Genomic DNA, 12,616 nt, shown 5'->3' on the forward strand with positions numbered 1-12,616 from the left:
TTACAACAAAAGTTATTATTTAAATCATGAATCAGTTGCTAAAAGGGATTCTTATATGTATTTAACATTAGAAATGACAATGGTGGAGGAAAAAAGTCTAATAAAAAAAATGCAAAGTAATCGTTATAATATTATTCTTTTCTTCTCCTTTCTTTTCTCTTGTAAATTCTTCAGGTCAGTCATTACATTTAAAGTCTTTTCCACTCACATAATCACAATGATCATCGCATTGAATAACAGCAGTGTTGAAAATACTATAGAAATGAACATTCCCCTCGAATCAAAATACTGGTATTTTGAAAATAACCTCCAGTTCATTGCAGCTACCTCATTAATATATTCAGCACAATAGACGAAAATTACTAGGCCTAGGAAGTGCCCAATCTGTAGTTTATACCTTTGGAATGAAAACCAAGTAAGCAGCAAGCAGAGAACATGGAAGACAATGAGTCCTGTTAGCCATGGCTCAGTCCAGTCTGTTTGCGTGATCACCGAGGGAATGCTGACGGGGAAAGACGACTCTTTTGCTTAAATATTAACTAAAACATACTTTATGTAGTATTTGATCATTAGAAACCTCCTAAAATTTGAAGGAAGACCAAATCTACAATCTTCTCTGACATCAAAAGGTATATGCTAGAAGAATATTGACAAAATTGAATTTGAATGAGATTTGAAAAATAAGATGTCAAATTTTCAACAGAAATAAAAAAGTCTAGGATATAGAACATTGGATGGGCTCTTCAAAAAATAAAAAGTGCAAGCATTAAGTATGTAAAGCCTCAATTTCTCTGATCCTTAGTTTCTGAATCTCAGTTGTTGTTGTTAGGTGCCATTGAGTCAGACAGACTCATAGCGACCTTTGATACAACAGAAGGAAACACTGCCCAGTCCTGAACATATGATTTAACATTATGTTGTTGTTAAATGCTGTTGAGTATGTTCTGATTCATATTTATCCTGTATAGTGTTTCTGAGGAGAGCTGGTGGGTTTGAATGCTTATCATAAAGCACCACACCAGGACTCCATATAATTTCATTGATCCTTATAATATCAACTAAGTAAAATCTCTAAATGGTATTTCCAGATGTCGTTTTCACTGGGAACAAAACCATAATTTCACCCAGGGAGGAGAGAGCCCCTATTTGACTGGCGTTGTAGGATAAGCACTGGATTGCTAAGCTCAAGGTCAGCAGTTCAAACCCACCAGCTGCTCCTAGAAAACCATACAGGTTGCTATGAGTCAGAACCGACTTGACAGTACTTAACAACAATAAGACAAAAAGTAATATAAGTACAATCAATGAAATGTGGAATACTATTTCCTTTTCCTCCAGGTTCTCTTATATTTTTTTGAACGGCTGCACATATCAATTGAGTAGATATGCTTTACCAGGATAATCCTGTTGTAAGATTGTATGCACTTATGTTAAAAATGGCTGTGATAGCAGGCAAAATAATGCAGACTTCTTAGATATTATCAAACATCTGAAGACAATGAGTTGCTGGGCCTGGGGGCTCAGGACCATAGTCTCAAGGGATAAAATTAATTATCAGTTGTCATAACATAGTCCACAAAGACAGTGTTCTACATCCTAGTTTGATAAGTAGCATCTGGTTCTTAAAAGTTCATGAGCAGTCATCTAAGGTATGGAAGAAAGAAGGCTGATGAGAATTGATGCTTGGAATCAATTAGTCCAATAGACTAACAGAACATGTGAATATCAGTCTCCATGACTCAGACCAGAAGAACTAAATGGATTCCCATCTACCACTACCAACTGTTCTAAAATGGATCACATTAGAAAATCCTGGATAAAGTTAGAGAAAATTTGGAACAAACCTCAAAATTATTAAAAAAAAAAAAAAAAGATGGGCTTACTGGTCAGAAAGAGATGGAAGCCAAAGTTGTAGATAGTACCTATTTGACCTTGCCTTGATGGCTTGATAATCAGAAATCAACTAGAATATTAAAAAAAAAAAAAAAAACCACTTTTTTTTGATAAAGGAAACAAAGGTAAATTGCTACAATGTGATGAACTTGACTTATACTCATAGAGGTAGTAGCTCTAAATACCAACAGAGAGGGAGGAAGTCTTCACATCGGGTATCAATGCTATCTCCTCTGTACACAGGATAAATACGGATGGGCAACTTAGACATTGGCTACCTAAAATGAGGAGGGCGATAAAGGCACAAAGTGACTGTTTACAAGGTGTCAAGTGGGAGCTAAGTTTAATAGTGTGTGGGGAAAGAAAGAGTCCCCACTGAATAGTTTTCATCTTGTCTAGATGGGTCTGGTTAAAAGAGATGGGGATAAGATTCTTATGATTCAATAGTGAGTAATTGTTATCATGACTAATTATGACTGTCAAAATTGTAAAGGTAGAAGTTTTATAATAAAAACAGGAGAGTGGTTAATCTTACAGTCCAGAAAGAGGACCCTTGGATCATCAAGGGAGAAGAGCACAAGTGGAATGAGAGACCTTATCCAGAGAAGCAGGGACACCAGAGAAGGAGGCAGAGATGGGGACAAGGAGAGAGGGAGCAGCTGAGGACTCTAGATTCATGGGAAGTGAGGGACTAAGAGATGGCAGCCAGGAGGCAGACGTGCAGAATGTGCCCTTTGGTGGTGTAAACTTTTATATATGCCTGAGTGCTTTAAAAAAGAAAAAAAGAAAAAAGCTAAAGTGAATAGAGAGAAACACTGTTACATGGAAGGTACATGGAAGGGATTATAATCATTGTAATGAAACAAGTTGTATGATTTATTGAATGTAAAACTGACAATCTGCCCTGTAAATTTTTACTCAATCCACAATAAAAATCTTAAATAAATAAATAAATGGAAGAATGTGAGACTATGACCCTCTTCAGGTCTGGAAAGGAAACTTACCCTTATGGCCTGATTTTCAGCCAAGCTGTAGATAGGTTTTTGTAGAGGGGGCAGACAACAAATACTAGTAAGGCATGCGCACCATGGAGTGGTCAATCATTCAAAATCAAAAGGAAAACATTTACCTAAGGACAAAGTTGAGAAGGGATGGGAAGGTAGATGGAATGGAAACAGGAAGCACAGTGAAGAAGTGGGATCACTGTTGTTGCGGGGAGGAGACTGCAATCATTGAGATGAAACAAAGTGCAGGATTTGTTGAATATAAAACTGATAGTTCTATCTGTTAACCTTCACTTGATTGCAATAAAAAGTTTTTTTTAAGTGCTTTTTTCCCCCATCCATATTTGGGATTATTTTCCGGAGGTAAACTCTAGGGAATAAAAATGGTAAGTAACAAGGTAGAAATATTTTTATGGACCAAAATTCATACTACCAAAGTACCTTCCAAAATGGTTCTAGCAATTCATACAGCTTCCAAGAGTACCTGAGAGCACCAAGTTTATTTCATTTTGTCTAGCATTTCACATTTCCTTCTTAGATTTTTTTTTTTTTTTTAATGAGTAAAAAGCAGAGCCTTGTTGATTTCATTTGAATTATAACTTAAATGAATAGTGAGATTGAGTTTATTTTGCATTTGCTTCTCACAAGTTTCCTTTCCTCTTCTGTGAATTATTTCTTCATGCCCTTTGCCTCTTACCCATTGGGCATTGTTTGGTATAAGTTCTTTTCTTTAACATAGACATCAACCCTTTGTATTTGCAGTAAATACATCTTTTGTCAAAGTAAAACCTGTCCATTTTCCTTTATGATTTTGAGAGCTCCTCTAAGCTTTCAAAGTTCTTCCGCCTCCAGAGATTTAACAAATATCTATTTTCTTCTGGTTCTTTTGGCTTGATTTTTAAAAATATATTTAATTCTTTAAATACTGATTTCATGATATGACTTTAAATTCATCTAGGGCACAAGTAATAAATACTATGGGATACATTTTTTTATTAATCTAAAACACAAAGTAATAAATACTATAGTTTTAAATTTTTTTCAGTTTTATTATGTGTATATCATTTTTATTGTCAGTCTGTTCAAACATTTTTCTAAATTCAGTGGTGAGGGAGACGGAAGTTCGAGAGTAGGTCAGGAATTATATATATTTTACATATGAATGTCTGTTTAGTTGTGATTTTTAAAAAATCTTTTGTTGTTGTTGTTTTGCTTTTGCTTCTATGAATGAAGGTCTAATCGAGGAATAGTCACAAAGCCAGAGAATCCCTAATTATGGGTGGCTCTAGGGAGAATTCTTAGAGAAGATGACATCTGAATTATACAGACCTTTCAGAACCCAGACAGGTAAAATGAGAGGAATAAAATTGAAACTAACCAGGGAGTGAAAGTCATTCCAATAATTACTTAATGAATACAAGTATTCACCAATTCTATGTCCCGAGCATGTTGAGGACTGCTTACTATATTCAAACATGTGTATATTTACAAGGAACTCTCCCAGTGTAGGGCTGTTGTTGTTGTTGTTAAGTGCCATCAAGTCGGTTCCGACCCATAGCAACCCTGTATAGGGTTTCTGAGGAGCAGCTGGTGAGCTTGAACCGCCAACCTTGCAGTTCAAACAGCGTTGCAATCTGGCACATTAACTCACAGTGCCACACCAGGAGTGGGTTCTAATTAATCACGACCCTGTATATGAACATATGTTGTAAAATAAACATATATTTTAAATCTATGTAGTACAGGAGCTATGGGACCAAGAAAGTGGAGCACTCCTGAATTTATACTATAAAACCCCTATAAAATGCTGTACAATCCCTATAAAGATGCCTTATTGTACTCCTGGTGGCGCGCTGTAGGGTCAGCACTGGACTTAAAACCACAAGGCTGGCAGTTGAAACCCACCAGCTGCTCCTGGGAAACCTTATACAGGGTCGCTGTGAGTCGGAACCAACTGGATGGCACTTAACAACAACATTGGTACTGAACACTGGCAGTCACATTCTGGTCTACTTACATCCCCTTAAGTCATAATGAGACTTGGATAGTTGCTTCCAGCTACAGTTATGAACCATCCAGCTTGCAAGACTTGTGAGGGCTTTCAGAATGACAAAGGACTCCACAGGTCTCTACAGGCCAGCTGATCCTGACTGCCCTTCTGTTTTCTCCTCTCCTGCCAGGTTCTCTATTGGCCCAGTCTACCCAGAAGGGCTTTCTTCATGAAGTCTTTGAAGTCTCCCATGGCCTAAAGAAGGGAGGAGAAGGGAAAGAAACCTGGATAGCCCCCTTCTCTTTGATCTTGCTGATAATAACTTATCATCTACATGCTGATAATTTGAAAATTAATATCTCAAATTCTGTTCTCACCCCTGAACTCCAGATTCTCATCTATAGCTGCCTATATACAGCTTTCCTTGGTTGTCCAGCTGACAGCTCATATTTACTATGTCCAAACCAGAATCTGTGGTATCCACGCCAACTGCTCTTCTCCAGTCTCCCCAAGTTAATGGTAACACTTTATGCCCAGCTGATTAAGCCCCAAACCTAGGGGTCAATCTTGTTTGTGTTCTTTCCCTTACTCCCCACATCTACTCCTTCAGTACGTCCCATCAGAGAGACCTACCTCCAAAAGACATTTTGAATCTGGGCTCTTCTCACCTTTCTGCTTTCACTCACTAAAGTCTCAGTGTTTCTATTTATGTCTTTCTAGGATCAGTTTTTTTTCTTTTTTTCTTCTGTGCCCCGCCCCCAATATTTATTTCCAGTACTCTTTCATCACTCAGAATAGAAACACATTAAGCTATCCCTCCTTGACTTCGTACCACCTACGGATGGCTTTAAAGAACAGAGATTTATTTTCTCATAGTTTTAACTGAATGCAGGCTGCCATCTCTAAGGGAAGGCTCTTTCCTGTGTAGGCTCCGGGGGTGGAGCCTTGTCTTGTTTCTATAGGTCTGGCATTCCTCAGTTCCTTGGGAGTCCTCACAAGTGTCTTCTCCACTTGCTGCTTTTTTTTTCCTTCTGAGTCTATGCTGTTTTCTATCTCTCAGAAGTGATAAGGTTCAGGATACAGCCAATACTGATAGAGCTCATTAACGTAACAAAGAAAGCTTTCTTTCCAGTGGAATTACATCCACAGGTATGTTTTGGTTATTGTTAAATGTCTTCCAGTGGGTTTTGACTCAAGCGACCATGTACAGGGTTTCTGAGGCTGTAAATCTTTGCAGGAGCAGAAAACATCATCTTTCTCCTGGGAAGCAGTTGGTGGGCTCAAACAGAGTCATGGTGTTCCTTATCCACAGGTATGTTAGAATTCCAACACATATATTGGAGGGAACACAATTCAATCCATAACACTTCCCATTCTGTCTTTCCTCCAGTCCCTGCTAATCACTCATCTTTATTCTTTCTCTGAACCCTGGACTACTAACTACAAGATTAATGGTTCAAACCCACCAGCTACTCTCAGAAACCCTATATAGGGTTACTATGAGATGGACCTGACTCACCAGGACACAGTAACAGCATATTCTGCCTCTATGTGAATATTTTCCTACTCTAGATACTCCATAAAAGTGGATTATACATTTGTCTTTTTGAATCAGCAGAATATTTTTAAGGTTTCATACTGTAGCGTGTATCAGAATTTGATTTTTTTAAACTTTTTATTGTGAATTAAGTAAAGGTTTATAGACAACATTATCATCAGTTTTACGTTCAATAAATCACACACTTTTTTTCATCTCAATGAGGGTTATCTCCTCCATGAAACAACAGTGATCTCACTTTCTCCCTGTGCGTCCTGTTTCCATTCCACCCACTTTCCCATCCCTTCTCAACTTCGTCCTTAGGTAAATGTTTCCCTTTTGATTTTGAATGGTTGACCAGCCCACGGTGAGCATACCTTACTAGTGTTATTGTCCCCACTTTAAAAACCTATCTACTGCTTGGCTGAAAATTGGACCACTAGGGTGAGTTCCTTTCCAGAACTGAAGGGTGGTCAAGGGCCATAGTCTCTGGTTCTTCCAGTCTCTTTCTGGCCAGTAAGCCTGGTCTTGTTTTTTATAATTTTGAGGGGTTTTTTCCCCTCTACATTTTCTCCAACTCTACCCAGGATCTTCTAACATGATCCCTTTCAGAGCCGTTGGTAGTGACCACCGGGCACCATCTAGTTCTTCTGGTATCTAAGTCTGATAGAGACTGATAGAACTTGATTTCTTATATGACTGAATAATATTCCATTGCATGCATATATCCAGTTGTGTGTTGTATGCTTGAGTTGTTTCTGTTGTTGACTACTTTGAAGAGTGCTGCAATGAAAATTTGCATACAGGTATTTAGTGTCTGGAGTCCTGGTGTGGCACTATATGTAAGCACTCAACTGCAAGGTCAGTTCGAACCACAAAGTCAGTGGTTCAAACTTACCAGTCACTCCTTGGAAACCCTATACAGGATCACCATGGGTCAGAACCGACTCATCTGCACTGAATAACAACAATAACATGTTAGTGTCTACTCTTCATCTAGAAAAGAGTCCTGGTGTCACAGTGGTTAAGCACTCAGTTGCTAACCAAAAGTTCAACAGTTAAACCTACCAGCCACTCCACAGGAGAAAGATGTTGGCATTTGGCTTTTATGAAGATTGCAGCCTTGGAAACCTGATGGGGCAGTTATAGCCTGTCGTATGGGGTCATTTTAAGGAATCAATTCAATGACAATTCTTAATCTAGATGCTTGAGTAATATTAAAAACTATAAATCAGATTGCATCAGCTGCTTTTTAAAATATTCCAAATGCTTCCTATTTGGTAGAATAAAATCCAAACTATTTACTCTCGGCATAAAAGTTCCTATATGATTTGGCCCCTATCTACCTTTTTCAACATAACTCACCAGCCCTATTTCTTATGCCCTCTATTTCTATCCAAGGAGTCGTGGTGTGGTGCTCTGGGTTAATGTGCTGGACTGCAAAGCTGTTTGAAGTGCAAGGTCGGTGGTTCAAGCTCACCAGTCGCTCCTTGGAAACCCTGTATAGGGTCTCTATGGGACAGATCTGACTCGATGGCACTTAACAACAACAACAACATTTCTAGCCAACTGACTATCCCTACTATTAACATGAATTCTCATTGTCTAAAAGTAATCAATATCACTATCCTTAAAACAGTGGAATAGCAACCACTTTTCTCCCATCTTAAATATTATTTTTACTCAATATTTTATATTTTGTCTATTTGTTTACTCTCCAAATGAACAAAAAGTTTTCAACAATTTCAGTTTACTTTTATTCATAATCAATGGCCATGGAATCAGCAGTCAAATAAGTAATAAATGTCATGATGCAGTAGGAAAATCTGACAAAGACGTCTAAAATTGTAAAAAGACAAAGATGTCAATTTAGTGACTAAGGTGCACTTGACTCAAACCATGGTCTTTTCAGCATGTGAAAGCTAGACAATGAAAAAGGAAGACAGAAAAAGAATTGATGTATTTGAATTGTGGTATTAGCAAAGAACATTTAATTTACTGTGGACTGCCTTAGAAGAAAACACAACCAGAATGCTCCTTAGAAGTGATGATGGTGAGACTTTAGACCTGTCACCAGGAAAGACCAATCCCTAGAAAATGACATTATGTTTCAAAGAAGTAAATGGTGGTGGTGGTAGTGGTGGTGGTGGTGTGCCATGGAGTCGGTTCTGACTCATAGCGACCCTGTACAGGGTTTCCAAGGCTGTAAATCTTTACGGGAGCAGAAAGCCTCCTCTTTCTCCCATGGAGCAGCTGGTAGTTTCGAACTGCTGACCTTGAGGTTAACAGTCCAATTCATAACCACTATGCTACCAGAGCTCCTTTGTTAGATGCCATCAAGTCAGTTGCAGCTCATAGCAACCTTACGTACAGCAGAACTCAACATTGCCCGGTCTTGCACCATCCTCACAATCATTGCTGTGTGTGAGCCCATTGGTACAGCTACTGTATCATTGCATGTCATTAAGTTCTTACTTTTTTTTGCTGACCCACTACTTTACCAAGTATGATGTCCTTTGCCAGTGACTGGTCCATCCAGGTAACAAGTCCAAAGTGCATGAGACAAAGTCTCCCCATCCTTGGTTCTAAGAAGCATTCTGACTGCACTTCTTCCAAGACACATTAGTTCATTCTTTAGCCAAAACCAAAAATTCAAACTCACTCTCAGAGTCAATACCAACTCATAGCAGCATGATATAGAGTTTTTGAGACTGTAACTCTTTCTGGGAGCAGACAACCTCATCTGTCTCCTTCAAAATGGCAAGCAGGTTTGAACTATCAACCTTGTGGTTAGTAGTCCAGTGCATATTCTACAGTGCCATGGTATAGTCACTATTACTTGCCAACACCACAATTCAAATGCATCAATTCTTCTGTCTTCCTTATTCATTTTGCATGCATAGGAGGTCATTGAAAATACCATGGCTTGGGTCAGGTACACTTCAATTCTCAAAGTGACATATTTGCTTTCTAACACTTTAAAGAGGCCTTTTACACCACATTTCCCCAATGTAATAATTCATTTAATTACTTGACTACAGTTTTCATGGGCATTGAATGCAGATCCAAGTAAAATTAAATCCTTAACCACTTCGACCTTTTCTCTATTTTTCATGATATTGTTGATTGGTCCAGTTGTAAGGATTTTTGTTCTTTCTGTTGAGGTGTAATCCATACTGAAAATTGTGATTTTTATCTACATCAATAAGTGCTTCAATTTTTCTTCACTTTCAGAAAGCAAGGTTGAGTCATCTCAGGTTGTAAAGAGACTTTCTCTAATCCTAATGCTTCGTTCTTCTTTAGACAGCCCAGCTTCTCTGATTATTTGCTTAGCATACAGATTGAATGACTCTGGTAAATGGATACAGCACTGACACACACCTTTCTTCATCTTAAACCACGCAGGATACTCTTGTTCTATTCAACTGACTGCCTCTTGGTCTACGTACAGGTTCCCCATGAGCACAATTAAGTGTTCTGGGATTCCTATTCTTCATAATGTTATGCATAGTTTGTTATGATCTACACTAGCAAATGCCTTTGCATAGTCAATAAAAACACAGGAATATGTCTTTCTGATATTCTCTGCTTTCAGTCAAGATTCATCTGACATCAGTAATGTTATTCCTCCTTCTACATCCTCTTTTGAACCCCTCTTGAGTTTTTGGCAACTATCTTTCAAAGTATTGCTGAGACTGTTTTAAATTCTCTCAAGCAAAATTCTACTCATGTCTGATATTAGTGGTATTATTCAATAATCTCTGCATTCTGTTGGATCACCTTTCTTTGGAATGGCATAAGTATGGATCTCTTCCAGTCAGTCAGCCAAGTGTTCTCAATTTCTTGGCATAATGAGTGACTGCTTGTAGTGTTTCGTCATTTGTTGAAGCATCTCAATTGGGATCCGGTCCATTTCTGGAGTCTTGTTTTACACAAGTGCCTTCAGTGCAACTTGGACTTCTTCCTTTAATACCATCAGTACTTGATAATATGCGACCTCCTAAAATGATTGAATGTTGAACAATTCTTTTTGGTATGCTGATTCTGTGTATTCCTTTCATCTCTTTTCTATATTTCCAACATCATCCAATGGAATCCTGGTATGGTGCTATAAGATAAGCACTGGACTGCTAACCAAAAGGTCAACAGTTCAAACTCACCAGCCACTCCTGAGAAACCCTATACAGGGTCACTATGAGTCAGAACCACCACCACCACCATTCCACATTCAAGAGCAAGTCCCAGAGTCTCTTCTAACATCCATTCTGGTTTTCACATCCTTTCCTGGTTTTTTCTTTTCTTTTTTTTAGGAACCTTGGGGGCACTGTAGGTTAAATGTTTGGTTGGTAACCACAATCGGCAGTTCGAACCCACCCATGAGTCACTCCAAGGGGAAAGAGAAGGTTACCTTGTCCCATAAAGATTTACAGTCTCTGAAACCCTAGGGTGCAGTTCTACTTTGTCCTACAGGGTTTATACGAGTTGGAATTGACTCAAAGGCAGTGAGAGTACAGATAGTATTCTAGGGGTCTGGAAGTGCAGTTGTGGTTGTTGTTAAATGCCATTGAGTTGGTTCTGGCTCATAGTGATCTTGTATAGGCTTTCCGAGGAGCAGTAGATGGGTTTGAACCACCAATCTTGTGGTTAGCAGTCCAATGCTTATCCCATAGGTATTACTGTTGATAAATGCTGTTGAGTCGATTCTGACCCATAGCGACCCTGTATAGGGTTTCCAAGGAGTGACTGGTGACCTTGAACCTCCCACCTGTGGTTCAAACGACTTTGCAGTCCAGCACATTAGTCCACAGCGCCACACCAGGACTCCCCCATAGATATTTGTTGTTATTGTTAAGTGCCGTGGAGTCAATCCCAACCCATAGCGACCATGTATAGGGTTTCTGAGGAGCAGCTGGTGAGCTTGCTGAACCTCCGACCTCAAACGGGTTTGCTGTCTGGCGCATTAACCTACAGCGCCACAGGCATAAAATGAAAAGGAAGATGTGCTGCTGAACTAAGCAGTTAAAGAGAGAAGGAGGTGGGGATTAGATCTGGGAGGAGTACGTAGATCCTATTAAAAAGCTGGAATTTACTCTAAAATCCATGATGGATTCGAAACAGGAGTAGATTCCGATCATAGTGACCCCTAAGAGACTAGAACTGCCAGCTAGAGAAGCCGATTGCCACATTTTTTTCTTGTGGAGTACTTTGACCTCGGTGCCACTGCTGCCGCTGCTGCGTGCCGTGGAGTCGGTTCCGACTCATAGCGACCCTGTACAGGGTGTGCAAGGCTGTAAATCTTTACGGGAGCAGAACGTCTCATCTTTCTTCCGCGGAACAGCTGGTAGTTTCCATCTGCTGACCTTGCAGTTCACAGCCCGATTCGTGTCTCTTTAATATTAATCATATCAGACATGTATTAAACCAGGCACTAAGCCCATTGCAAACATGATCTCGTTTACAACACAGCAACCCTACGTGGTTGGCATTAGTGTCAACATCTCCATTTGTTACAAGTGTTTACACGTAAGGCAATCAAAGTTGAGAGGACACTTGGCCCTTAAATGAAGGAATTGGAAGTGGGGGCAGATTTGAAAAAGATTTAGGAGCTAAATTCTCATTCACATTATATGTTGATGATGATAAACATAAAAGCGGTATCTTTCGTTACCCACACTTTCTAGAACTCAGTGCCAGGTTCGACATCGGGAAGGAGGCAAAATTAGGTGTTGGTGAGGAGCTGACAGTTTATGTCAAAATCACATAAAACTTCCACATGCACAGGTAGCAACTTCACTTCTGTCCAAACCAAACCCACTACCAAGGAGTTCTATTCTGCAGAGTAGAACTGCCCCAGAGGATTTCCAATGGAGTTCTGGTGTGGCTCTGTGGGATCAAGCACTAGACTACAAGGTGGGTTTGAACCACAGGCCGGCACTTAACAACTACAATCTTTATGGAAGTAGACTGCCTCATCTTTCTCCCAGACGGTTGGCAATTCAAAACGGTGGGCCCTTTGGTTGGCAGCTAGGCGCTTAAATCATTGCATTACCAGACCTCTCACTGCTTCCCATCTCACAAACCCGCCTCACTCTGCGGTGGCTCCGCTGGCCCCACCCCCAGCCGGGGGCGTTTCCGCGGGCCACGTGGTCAGGCGTCCGCTCACAGGCGGCTCCCAACGCCGGCGCTTCCGGG

General features: G+C 39.7%; 1 pseudogene; it reads right to left on the reverse strand.

The window, feature by feature from the left end:
* Positions 1-123: 123 nt before the first annotated feature.
* On the reverse strand, positions 124-7,523 carry LOC102842313 (annotated as a pseudogene).
* Positions 7,524-12,616: the final 5,093 nt, after the last annotated feature.

This window comes from Chrysochloris asiatica, unplaced genomic scaffold, assembly GCF_000296735.1.
Source record: "Chrysochloris asiatica unplaced genomic scaffold, ChrAsi1.0 scaffold00027, whole genome shotgun sequence".
Classification (NCBI taxonomy): domain Eukaryota; kingdom Metazoa; phylum Chordata; class Mammalia; order Afrosoricida; family Chrysochloridae; genus Chrysochloris; species Chrysochloris asiatica.